The sequence below is a fragment of the Artibeus jamaicensis genome, unplaced genomic scaffold (assembly GCF_021234435.1).
Source record: "Artibeus jamaicensis isolate MK-2021 breed Jamaican fruit bat unplaced genomic scaffold, CSHL_Jam_final contig_685, whole genome shotgun sequence".
NCBI classification, from domain to species: domain Eukaryota; kingdom Metazoa; phylum Chordata; class Mammalia; order Chiroptera; family Phyllostomidae; genus Artibeus; species Artibeus jamaicensis.
The window spans coordinates 25937744-25951036 of NW_026521924.1; positions in this window are offsets into that span (position 1 = coordinate 25937744).

Genomic DNA, 13293 nt, shown 5'->3' on the forward strand with positions numbered 1-13293 from the left:
TTTCCCGGAATACTCTTGAGAGTAGGTCAACTACACTTGACTCAGTTCAGAATTTTCTCTTTTTTTCCCCCTCTTTGGTTACCCCCTCTTTGATGCTTATGCCATAAATTTGTACCCTCTTGATTATTTAGTTGGATTGATGGATTCTCTTAATTTTTGATATCTTTAAACTTTGAAATTATTTTTGTTGACATATACAGAGGCTGAAATTCTGTGACTCAATTTCCTTTTGCTATCTTTATCCACCCAGAAATTGCACATGATCTCATTCACTCTTGCAAATACTCCATGGGAGAGATACTATGTAATTTACACTTAAACATTTTCTTAACATTTTAAACATACATTAGAATTCATAAAATACTACACAGACCTTTATAGTCACTAATAAGAATCTCCTCCCATTTTCTTCCCCTCCCTTCTCAGAGATAATCACTCTGTACTTTCATTAGGAAGGTATATATATCTCTCCCTAATTGTATATTATTATTTAATATGTTTAGATATATTTTATGTACCCTTTCACAGTTTGCTTTTATTTTTTTCTAAGATTTTATTTATTTAGAGGGAAAGGGAAGGAGAAAGAGAGGGAGAGAAACATCAACGTGTGGTTGCCTCTCATGTGTCCCCTACTGGGGACTTGGCCTGCAACCTGGGCATCTGCCCTGAATGGGAATCAAACTGACCCCTTGGTTCACAGGTCTGTGCTCAATCCACCAAGCTACACCAGCCAGGGCGTGCTTTTATCTTTTTAATAGTATGGGGGTTTCAAGATTTAACTGTGTTAAAACACATAACTAGCTTAGTGGTTCTCAAAGTGTGATCTCTGGACCAGTAAACAACATCAGTAACACCCTAGAACTTGTTAGAAATGCAAAATTTCAGACCCATTCAAGACCCACTAAATCAGAAACTCTAGGGGTAGGATGCGACATTTTTTTGTTTTTACCAAGTCTTCCTGGTGATTCTGATGTGCCATAAAGTTTGAGAACTACTGCTCTTATTAATTTTATTTGCTGTATGATATTTTATTACATAAATGAGCCACAATTTATGCATCTACATTAGGGAATGGTTAGGTTTTTTTTTTTTTTAACAGTGTGCTATATTGAACACATTTGTACATATCTCCTTGGGTATAGGAATGGAATTGCTGACTTTGTAGCATATTATATATTGAACTGGAGGAGATTTAGTCAAATTGTTCTTTAAAGATATATGAATGTGTACTCTGCTGACATGTTGAAGTACCATTTCTACTTATCAACTTTGGATACTTTCAGATTGTATTCATTTATGTATTTTTGCTGATAGCTATGTGTGCAATATCCTTGTGGTTTTAGTTTTGACTTTCCTGAATTAGCGATATGGAGCATCTTTTCCCCATGCCATTCAGATTTTTTCCTTTATGCACTGCCTGTGGATATTTCTGCACCATCTTCCTATTGGGCCTAGTCATGTTTTTCTTATTGATCCATAGAAAATGTTTACATATTTGGGATACTGGACCCTCGAGTTAGGTCTTCTCTCTGTGATTTGTTGTTTTACTTTGTTAATGCTGTCTTGTCTTTCAAAAATTAAAAATTTTAATGTAGTCATGTTTCACTCTTTCCCTATATGGTCTGTAGTGTTCTGTGTCTCATTTTAGAATTCTTGGACTTCTGGTCAAGATGGAGGCGTAAGTGGAAATACCATGCCTCCTCGCACAACCAACATTAAGGACAACAAGGATTTAAAAACAAAAGCACAAACAGAGCAGACAAAAAATTGAACTGTACCGAAGTCCGACAACCATTCACGCACACTGGTATGAGGGGTTGTGGCTGGCAGACCTAGGCACGCAGGCAGTGCAGGCCTAGCAAACCCCGGGTGCGGGGAGGAAACAAGCAGACCCAGTGAGGTGCACAAAGCTGTTGGCTGACCGCAGTCACACATTCACATGCAGATGAACCAGGCAAAAATGGGCAGCAAGACAGACTGTGCAACCCAGGTCCCCAGCCACAGGAAATAAAGTCTAAAAGCACCGATTGAAAAGGTGTCAGGAGAGAGTACCAGCCTCACAGGAGGGTTCGTTGGAGAGACCCACAGGGTCCTAGAACATACACAAGCTCACCCACCTGGGAACCAGCACCAGAAGGGCCCAATTTGCTTGTGGGAAGCAGGGGAGGGAACTGAAATCCGAGAGAGAGCGGAACAAGCGCCATTGCTCCCTCTCTGACTCCGCCCCCACATACAGGTCATAACCCAGAGACTAGGTTGCCCCACCCTGGTGAACACCTCAGGCTCCGCCCCTCATACGTAACAGGCACAACCAGACCAAAAAAATTATGGCTCAAACAGAAGAACAAATCAAAGCCCCAGAGCCAATACTTTTAAGCTATGAACAGATAGCCAGACTATCAGATGCACATTTCAAGACACCGGTGATCAGGATGCTCACAGAACTGATTGATTTTGGTCACAAATTAGATGAAAAAGTGAAGGCTACACTAAGCAAAATAAAGGAAAATGCACAGGGAACCAATAGTGATGGAAAGAAAACTGGGACTGAAATCAATGGAGTGGACCAGAAGAAAGAAAAAAATGACCAAACAAAAAATATGAAGAAAAAAGAATTCAAAAAAATGAGGGGAGGCTTAGGAACCTCCAGGACATCTTTAAATGTTCCAACATCCGAATTATAGGGGTACCAGAAGGGGAAGAGGAAGACCAACAAGTGGAAAACTTATTTTCCACCAATAATAAAGGAGAACTTCCCCAATCTGGCAAAGGCAATAGACTTCCAGGAAATCCAGGAGGCTCAGAGAGTCCCAAAGAATGGGATCCAAGAAGGAACACACCAAGGCACATCATCATTATATTAGCCAAGATTAAAATGAAGGAGAGAATCCTAGAAGCAGCAAGAGATAGGGGGACAGTCACCTACAAAGGCGTTCCCATCAGACTGTCAGCTGATTTCTCAAAAGAGACCTTACAGGCAAGAAGGGGCTGGAAAGAAGTATTCCAAGTCATGAAATCCAAAGACCTACAACCAAGATTGCTCTATCCAACAAAACTTTCATTTAGAATGGAAGGGCAGATAAATTGCTTCTCAGATAAGGTCAAGTTCAAGGAGTTCGTCATCGTCAAGCCATTATTACATGAAATGCTAAAGAGACTTATCTAAGAAAAAGAAGATAAAAAAGATGAACAGTGAAAGGACAGCAAACTCACAGTTATTAACAACCACACCTAAAACAAAAGCAAACTAAGCGGACAGCTAGATCAGGAGCAGAACCATAGAAATGAAGATCACATGGTTAGCAACAGGGGAGTGGGAGGAGGAGAAAGTAAAGAGAATAAGTAGCATAGATGGTGGGGAGAAAATAGACAGGGGGAGGGTAAGTAGTGTAGGAAATGTAGAAGCTAAAGAACTTATGACACATAGGCATGAACTAAAGGGGGGAATGTGGGTGGGAGGGGGTGTGCAGGGTGGAGGGGAATAGGAGGGGAAATAGGACAACTGTAATGGCATAATCAATAAAATACATTATAAAAACACATAAAAACAAAAAAAGAATTCTTTCCTTTTGTTAATGTCATATATTCTCCTTGGTAAATACCATTACTATGTCCATCTTACAGGTGAGTCAGTTGAGGTTCAGAGAGTGCACATGACTTGTGCAAGGTCACAGAGCACTGGGGGTGAGTGACTTGGGCTCTCGACACTTGGGTTGCACTGCACTCCACAGTTTAGGAATTTCTTGCTGTTCTCTTTTGCTAATTGTTTCATGAGGACACATCTCAGCCTTTTTTATATAGGTGCAAAGGATGTTTGGAGCTCGGATGGGTAACAGGTTACGTGCAGTTCTTGTTTACTACATACCAAAGCACTCTGGATTCTTAAAACTTTTAAAAATTTTTTCAAATAATTTCAGATTTAAAGAATTTGCAAAAGATAGGACAAAGGATTCTGGAATGTTCTTCATCCATTTCCCCCTAATGTTGAGCAGTTTACCTTCTTTGCTTTATAATTGTACCTCTCTGTGTTTCTTTCTTTTTCCAAATTATCTCATCTACAGGCCTTATTTGAATTTTACCAAATGTCTTACTAATGTTCTTTGGAGCAAAAGAAACACTTTTTTTTTCTGGTCCAGGTACCAGTGTAGGGTTACACGTTGCCTTTAGTTTTCAAATCTCTCTGGCCTCCTTTAAACTGCAATAGTTTTTCAGTCTTGTTTTCATGACCGTGACATTTCTGAAGACTGTAGCCCTTTTATTTTATTCTGTTCTATTTTGGGGCCATTTATTTTAGAGATCCTCCTTTATTGGGCCTTTCTGATGTTTCTTCGTTGGTAGATTTAAGTGACACATGTCTGACGGGCACACAGAAGTGACGCCGTGTTCTTCTCAGGCAGTAATTTTTTTCTCACTAGAATCCTGTTCACTGTTATACACACACATGCATTTTCCAGTCAAAGGGATTAATATCTCTCATTTCCAATTTCCAAAGGTTCACATGATCCAAAAAAAGCCACCAAATTCTTCATTTATCTGCGCTGGTCTTAGTGGAAGTCCCTGGCCAATAGGACCATCTGAGAGAGGAAAGGAGAGAGGCATTGGGAGTGTGGGATGTATCTATTTATGTGGAGAGAGAGATAGAGATGGAGATGGAGAGGGAAAGGGAGGGGGAGGGGGAGGGAGAGAAGAGAGATTGGAAGATGTTACTACACCAGTGGTTTTGAAGGTGTAGGGGGTTGGGGGATGGGGGCGTAAAACAAGAAAGGCTGGAGGCCTGCAGATGCTGGAAAAGGCAAGAAGACAGAGTTTCCCCTAGAGCCTCCAGAATGAACATGGCCTTGCTGATCCACGTTTTACTTTCCTTTCTCTGAAAAACTTCATAAATACGTATATATTCCTTTTCTAATGTTACCATGGTTTGTTTCCCCTCTTCAGTAACTAAATATTTAATCCAATTAAAGTCCATTCTGATGTATAATATCACAGGTAGGTGTAATGGATTCCCTCTTTCTCCAAGCTGTCTTGACAAGTAATGCCCCCTGCCAAACATTTTTGTATCTCTTCTTTGTATGTAACATTCTTTCTCAGACAAAGATTCATGTTAGGGCTGTTCATCGTTTCTATAATATGTTTCTTTTTATGGCAAGTCACACTGTTTCAATTATTTTTATTTTAGAAGGAACATATTATAGTTATTTAATTTCCAGAGCCACATGAGAGATACTTGTGGAAACATTGAAAGGTAATTATTTTTGATGTAGGTAAGTGAATTTTGTTTGTGCTAGCTACTCAGATGACCGGGACCATCTGAATAATGCCCTCTTTCACTTGAAATTCTCAAAGGAAACATCTCCTGATTTGCCCATATATGTTGGGGTATAGAAATAGAACATAAGTGCAATAATTATGACAATGGCAGAGAATCATGTCAAACAGTGGGACAGGTAGCTGAGTCCATGGCTCACTGTTGCCCAGAGATTCTGATGCAATGGGTCCAGGGTAGAACTTAAGAATTTGTGTGGGTTTTTTTAAAAAGCTCTTCCAGGTTTACAAACCCCTGGACTGGGAAATTAAAACTGCAGAGGTGGCATACCCAAAAGCCGTTTACCCTGTTTGGGGATCCCTCATAAACAACCTAAACTGAGAATGTTAAATCTCTTTTGTGAGGGTTAGAACTGAGAAACTGGCTCAGTCCACAGAGACAGAATCTGTGTTCCAGGTTCAAAAGTTAGGGGCGCCAAATGGCCGTTTTATGCTTGTTCATAGTTTCTGGGCATCGGTAATTCGGAAAGGGCTAGGTCAGGCAGCTCTGGCTCAGGGTCAGTCGGTCAGACAGTGGCTGCGCTGGAACGGCAGGGGTCGGAGCAGCCGGAGGCCAGTCGGACATCTCCCTTTCTTCACAAAAGCGCAGGGCCTCCCCGTGGCCTCCCTGCATGGGCGAGTTTGGGCTTCCTCACAGCATGGTGGCCTCAGAGCAGGTGTGTACTTGCACAGAGCTCGGGGGTCTGGGAGAGTGGCTCACGAAATCGGAACTGTATTATTGCCTTTGGTGACATAGCCTCGGAAATCACAAACCCTGCTAAGGCCAGCCGATTCAAGGGGAGGGAATACAGGTCCCACCTTTTGATGGAAAGAATAGCATAGTTCTTTTGTGAGAAGAGTGGGCGGATGAAAGATACAGCTGTGGCCGACTGAGAAAAACCATCTGCCACAGAGCTATCCCTGCCCCGCCCCCACATCCAATCCACTGGATCCTTTCCCCCAGATCGTTCTCCCATCCGTGCACTTCTCTGTCCCCCCCGCCCCCCCCCAGTTCAGTCCGTCCTCCAAACCAGGCTACTTGTTGCCCCTTTTTCTTCCTCGATTGTTTTCTTTTACAGCTAGAGCGATATTTGTATGTAACAAACCTGTCGCTCCCCATTGTACTTAAGATAACGATAAAGCTGCCTTCCAGACCCTACAAGAGCTCCAAGCTTTCTGCTGTCCAGCTTCATGTTATGCCACCGTCCCCCTTGCTTTCCAACCTGCGACCCCATTGGTCATCTCTTAGACCCTACATCCACCACAGTCCTACTTCAGGGCCTTGTACACATTCCGTCTGCTTAAAATACTCTCCCAGCCACCTTTCTGCAGCTCCACATCCCCTCCTCCCTTCCCTGCCAACTCGTTAATTAACTCCTCACCACCCTGACTGTGTTAGTTAAAAATCCCACGCTGGCCCTGGCTGGTGTGACTCAGTGGTTGAGCGCTGGCCTGAGAAGCAAAAGGTTGTTGTTTCGATTCCCAGTCAGGGCACATGCCCGGGTTGCTGGCCAGGTCCCCAGTAGGGGGCGTGTGAGACGCAACCACACACTGATGCCACCCCTCTCCTTTTCCCTCCGTTCCTCTCTCTCAAAATAAATAAATAAAATCTTAAAAAATATCTTACTCTGCCTCCACAGAGTAGAGGAATGGTAGAGTATGGTAGCTAGGAGCACAGACTGCAGAATCAGACTAAGGTCCAACTCTTGGCTCTACCACTTACTAGACTGTGTTGACCTTGGGCACATTTGCCTGACCATTTTATGCCTCCTTTTCCTCCATCGTGAAGCAGGAATAGTAATAGGACCTGTCTTAAAGGACTACTGTGAATGGTGCTGAGTTAACATCTGTAAACACCTAGAATGGTGCCTGTCATGTACTCATCAATAAGCATCAGTTTGTCAGCCCTATTGCACACTCTTGTAGAACTGTGCACTTCTGTTTTGAAATTGCTTTTCCGACCAGAGGCCATGTAACGCGTTGCGAGGAGGATTTTCAGTTTACCTCTTAATCTGTGACAGCGGAGGATAAAGGCGTGCTAACTATTATACACCTGGGGTTCATGAACTTGGATGGGAAAGATCTACTTCCTTATTTTCATCTACCTCTCATTGAAATTATGCCTTTCTCTTAATTATGAGCGTAGGCAGCTGACAGTAGTACTAGCAGAGCCTGCTACATTGTCTCCTACAGACAGCACAAGATATTTCGAATCGCATTACAGTCCTTGCAGGTGTCTTGAATTATTGTTTGCACTCATCATGACTTTGGAATTATGGAAATTTTAGACTTGCCACTAGATCTTATTACTTAATTCATCAGTAAAGAAGCATGTCCACGGCCATCTCACACATTTGTCTTTAATATTTTGAGGACTCTATTTCAATATAATTGGTTTTCTTTGTAACTCTATTTACCCTATTTTATGCACTCGTCAGCTTTTTTTTTCTGAGCAGGGTTCATAGGCTTCTCCAGTTGTGCAGAGGATTTCACAATATTAAAAAACAAGAATTCTGCCCTGGCTGGTGTAGCTCATTAGATTGAGTGCGGGCCTGCAAACCAAACAACCATGGTTGGATTCCCAGTCAGGGCACATGCCTGGGTTGCAGGCCCATTCCCAGCAGGGACACACGTGAGACAACCATACATTGATACTTCTCTTCCTCTCTCCTTCCCTTTCCCTCTAAAGATAAATAAATAAAATCTTAAAAAACAAACAAACAAAACCCCCAAAAGAATTCTGCTCTATAGAAAGTAGCCAAAAACAGGGATGAGAAGCTATCCTGAGGGCATGCTTTCTCTGAGTCAGACACGGTCCGAGGACTTTATATATATTTTTTATTTAATCCTCTCGACATCCCATGAGGTAGGCATTAATACTATACCCATTTTATAGATGAGAAAACTGAGGTTCAGAGAGATTGGCAAATTACCTCTGGTCACAGAGCAGTGTTCTGGTGGGGGAGTCCATGCTTTTTACTGGCTTCAGTATCTTGCTTCCCATATAAATCCTTGCAGTCCTTCCACTAACCTGCAAAGAAAACTTTGGTATCCCGTTTCTCCATTTCACAGACGAGGAAACAGACTCAAAGAGGATGTTACTTTGTTTTCCATGGTTAGGCAACATGGTCAGGATTCAAACCCACATCTGTCAGGCTCCAAAGCCCGAGTGTCCTATTGTGCCCTGCAGAGTTCATTCAAGTTGCCATGGAGATGTAGCTTAGGAGAGCTGACGGTTGATTAGATGTATGACTCAGGTGGACCTTCCCATGCCATCCATCAGGATTAGACGGTTTGGAAAGAAATGACTACTTTTACAGCCTTTGTGGTGGAGTTACAGAGTGGAGCAGGGAGCCACTTCATGGACGTGAAATACACACCGGCATCTGGAAAACTCCATTAGCCACTCTTGTCTAGACAGAGAGTTAAAAGTAGGAAGCAGGATATAAAAGAATATAGAGGTCGGACATTCTGAATGGGGCTCATGCTGAAACAGAAAGAACCGTTATTTCGAAACCATTAATGATGAACTTGGTAAGGATCAGAGTAGCCTTATGACCTGTAATTCTGATGAAATGAAAATGACGTAATGGTATGTTTTGTAACTACTGAGGATCTGTGAAGCTGGAAATTATCTCAGCATGAATACTACAAGGGAGCAAGGAACAATAGAACCATCTAGCAAAGAGCCTTTATTCGGCTTTATTCATCTCGTCTTTCAACTCGGGGGTCACAAAGGAGTTTGTTTCACCTTGTTGGGTGTCTAAAAATACAATGGCTGTCACCTTCCCCACTGCTTCCTTCCACAGAACGAAGCCAGTACAAAGGAGAGACAGGGGAGTGGTCCGAAGGGGGGACTGAATAGCTGGGGCTGGGAGAGGTAGCAGGGGGACAGAGAGAACAGGCGGAGAAGAAAAGAACTGAGAGATTCTTCCCACCATTGTTCAACTCCTCACTCTAGATCTGAGCTGTCTAAGGTGGCAACCACTAGCCATAAATGATTATTTATATTTATTGTGAGTAAATAAAATAAAAACTGACTTCCTCCATTGCACTAACTGCATTCCAAGTGTCTAAGGGGCACATGTAGTTAGTGGCCTCCATACTGGGTTGTCTTCATCACAGAAAGCTCTACTGGACAGCGCTGACGACCAGCCAGTCCCACCTCTCTGAGTCCAAGAGTACTCAGAGCCCAGGACAAGTGGAACCCTATGGCCAGAATACCCATGGCTCATTGGGGGGGCAGAAGTGGGGCGTGAGTCCCAGGTCCCCATATGACCCTATGGGAGTGACTTGTGCTCTCTAGGGCCTGGTTTTCTGATATCAGTGATGAATATCAGTTTCACTGGATATTAGAGAAAACTGCACAGTTGATTTAATCCCTATAACAACCATGTGAGCTATTAGGCCTATGTTACCTTTGCTTTTTTTTTTTTTTTTAAACCAGTACATTGTAGTTATGGCTAGAGCTTTACTCCCTGTCTCCTCCTCTCCCTTCTCACGGCTAATCACTCTCCTGAAACGGTATGTACCATTCGCACACATTCTTTTGCTTTTACTTCAAATGCATATATCCTCACACAATATGTTTAATTGATTTTTGTCTCTTTTAAATTGTATAGGAATATTACACTGCAGTTAAATTATAATGCCTGTGGACTTCTTTCTTTTTTAAAAAAATATTTTATTTATTTATTTATTTTTAGAGAGAGGGGAAGGGAAGGAGAAAGAGTGGGAGAGAAACAGCAATGTGTAGTTGCCTCTCATGTGTCCCCCACTGGGGACCTGGCCTGCAACCCAGGCATGTGCCCTGACTGGGAATCGAACCAGTGACCCTCTGGTTCCCAGGCTGGCACTCAATCCACTGAGCTACACCAGCCAGGGCTCTGGACTTATTTCTTTTGCACTCTGCTGCTTCCTCTCATAAACCACTTTAGGTTGTTTTTTTTAAATAGATTTTATTTAGACATAATTCATATTCCATACAGTTCATCCATTTAAAGCACACAAATCGCCCTGGCTGGTGTAGCTCAGTGGATTGAGCGCGGGCCTGCAAACAAAAAGATCCCGGTGGGATTCTCAGTCAGGGCACATGCCTGGGTTGCAGGCCAGTTCCCAGCAGGGGACACAGGAGAGTCAACCATACATTGATGTTTCTCTACCTCTCTCCTTCCCTTCCCTCTAAAGATAAATAAATAAAATCTTTAAAAAAATTAAGCACCCAAGCCAATATTTTGGTATATTACATTATTAATTTTTTATTTGTAAAAACATTTTTATTTATTTATTTTTAGATAGAGGGGAAGGGAGCGAGAAAGAGAGGGAGAGAAGCCTTAATGTGTGGTGGCCTCTTGCACGCCCCCTACTGAGGCCCTGGCTCAAAACCCAGGCATGTGCCCTGACCGGGACTCCAACCAGCGACCCTCTGGTTCCCAGGCTGGCACTCAATCCGCTAAGTCACACCAGCCAGGGCTTAATAATTTTTTTAACTTGTGAACTTTGCTATTTTAACCATTAAAAACAAAAAGAGTGTACGTGCTCAAGGTCACACAGGAGCAGAATCAAGCGTTAGACCCAGATCCCTGACTGCAGAGGCCTCACTTCTACCCACCAAGCTACACTGCCTCCTGCTACAAGTTCATTGTCTGTAAATCAGCGTGTCTTAGTTGGAGTCTCCCAGAAACAGAAACTGAGACAGGATTTGAGTGCAACGAGCTTATTTTGGAGGTGATCCCAGGAAGCACTAAAAAGGGAGTGGGGAAGTGAAACAGAGAGGGGGAGGAAGCCATTACAGGGTAGACTGATGAGCAGGGTGCACCGTGGACGACCAGGGCCTCATCTTGACTGGGGAGACAGTGTAGAGCACACGCCTCTGAGTCAGTCCCTCCAGGGGAGTCCGACCCGAGGCCTGCAGGCCATATGCAGCCCAGGCTGGCTATGAACTCGGCTCAACACAAAATTTTAAGTTTACTTAAAAACATTTTTTTGTTCATCAGTTTCATTAGTGTTTGTGGATTCAATGTGTGGCCCAGAGACGCCGGAAGGTTGGGCACCCCTGGAAGGGATGAGGGAACTGGGTTTCTCAACAGCTCCTTGCCTGTCATTGGTGGCAGTGCGCTCCCAGGGGCATTAACTCTGACACTTCTGTCCTGCCCCTGTCAAGAGCTAAACGTGCTCTCGTGGCCATAAAAGCCCTGCTCTCCTCCCCCAGGAGACGGCCCCAGGTACTTGAAGTGGAGACGGTGAATTATGAAAGGCATGAGAGCGGAGCCCTGACGAGGGGCCACACAGGAGATGGGACTCAGTGCTTTTTCTGTTCTAACCACTAATGACTGGTGGCTCTTAGTATTAGGTCTTTTTACATCATAAAATCTGAAACTGTAATTATTAACAATCTGCCAGAGAACATGGACGGAAGAGCCTGGAGGTACAATTAGACATTTGGACTGATTTCCAACATGGGTGACAAAGGGTTAACGTCATTATCATACAAAGAGCTCTTAAGTAAGGCCAGGACTTTGCCTCCTCAATGGCCAGTCACCAACATGGAACACATAGTAAGCACTCAATATGTGTTTGTTAAATAAATACATGAATAAGTGAAATTGATACGAACAAGACAATTCAGTAGAAAAGTGGGCAAATTTAGTTCATGAAAGAGGAAATCTAAATGGCTAATAAACATTTGATAGGATACTCAATGTCGCTATAATTGGGAAAATGTAAATTAAAGCAGGAATAAGCTATTTCCCTTCATCAAATTGTCAAATATTAAAGTGAATGATAGCGGCTGGTGATGGAGAAGATGTAAAGTAAAGGTCCTTTTAAATAAAAGTGTTTTCCAAGGTATCAGCTGGGCCTGCAGGCATCTGAGGTGTTGCTGGGGCTGGAGGAGCCACTTTTTTTAAGGATTTATTTATTTATTTATTTATTTTAGACAGAGGAAAAGGGAGGGAGAGAGAGAGAAACATTGATTGCTTGCTTCTCATATGCATCTGGACTAGGGACCTGGCCCATAATACAGGCATGTGCCCTGGCCAGGAATCAAACTTTTGGTTTGCAGGATGAGCCACATTGGTCAGGGCAGGATCCACTTCTAATGACCAGAAGCTTTGGTTCCTCACCATGTGGGCTTCTGTAAAGACTGATGGAGTGTCCTCATAACATGGTAGCTGGCTTCTGCAGAGGGCCTATGAGGGGCAGGGTGGTGGGTGGAGAGAGTGAGAGAAAAGGAGGGAGAAAGAAGAGGGAGGGCAGGAGGGGGAGAGAGAGAATATACAGTAGAGCACATCACAAAGACGCCTCAGTAGTTTACAACCTAACCTTGAACGTGACACATTGTCACTTCACTGGGTTTCTGTTGGTCACACAGACCAACCCCAGCATAATGATGGAGAGGATTACACAGGGCTGTGAAGACCAGGAGGCGGGCTCACTGGGGACCCTCCTGGAGGTTGCTAGCACAGAGCTGGTTTGTAAGACTTGTTCTGTAGCAGGGTTTTGTCTATGTCCCTGATCCTGGGGAGATCCTGATCCTTGTAAGACCTGGCTGGGGTTGAGTTCTTCAGCCTTCCTTTCAATTCTATGAGCCAACTGGTCCTTTCCAATAATGTTCTCTTCTATGCATTTAAATTCACCAGCTCTTTCTTTTCTTGTCTGCAGTGACAACTCCGACTAGAACAGAAGCTATGCGAGAGGACAGCCATGGGGAAGGTGCATTGGTGGAGGAACTCACATTAGATAAGGTAATCCAAAAGGGCCTCTCTGAGGAGGTGTCATTGGCCAGGAGACCTGAATGGGGAAGTAGAGCCAGTGGATGAAGAGTGGGAGGAAGTGCATTTCAGGCAGAGGGAGCAGCACAGACAAAGGCTTTGAGGTGGAAACCAAGAGATCTGGATGGCTAGGGTGTAGCAAGCAAGTGGGTAAGTGGAGGGAGAAGTCAGTAGAAGCCAGAGATCATGCAGGATCTTGAGGGCATGGTGAAAGATTTGG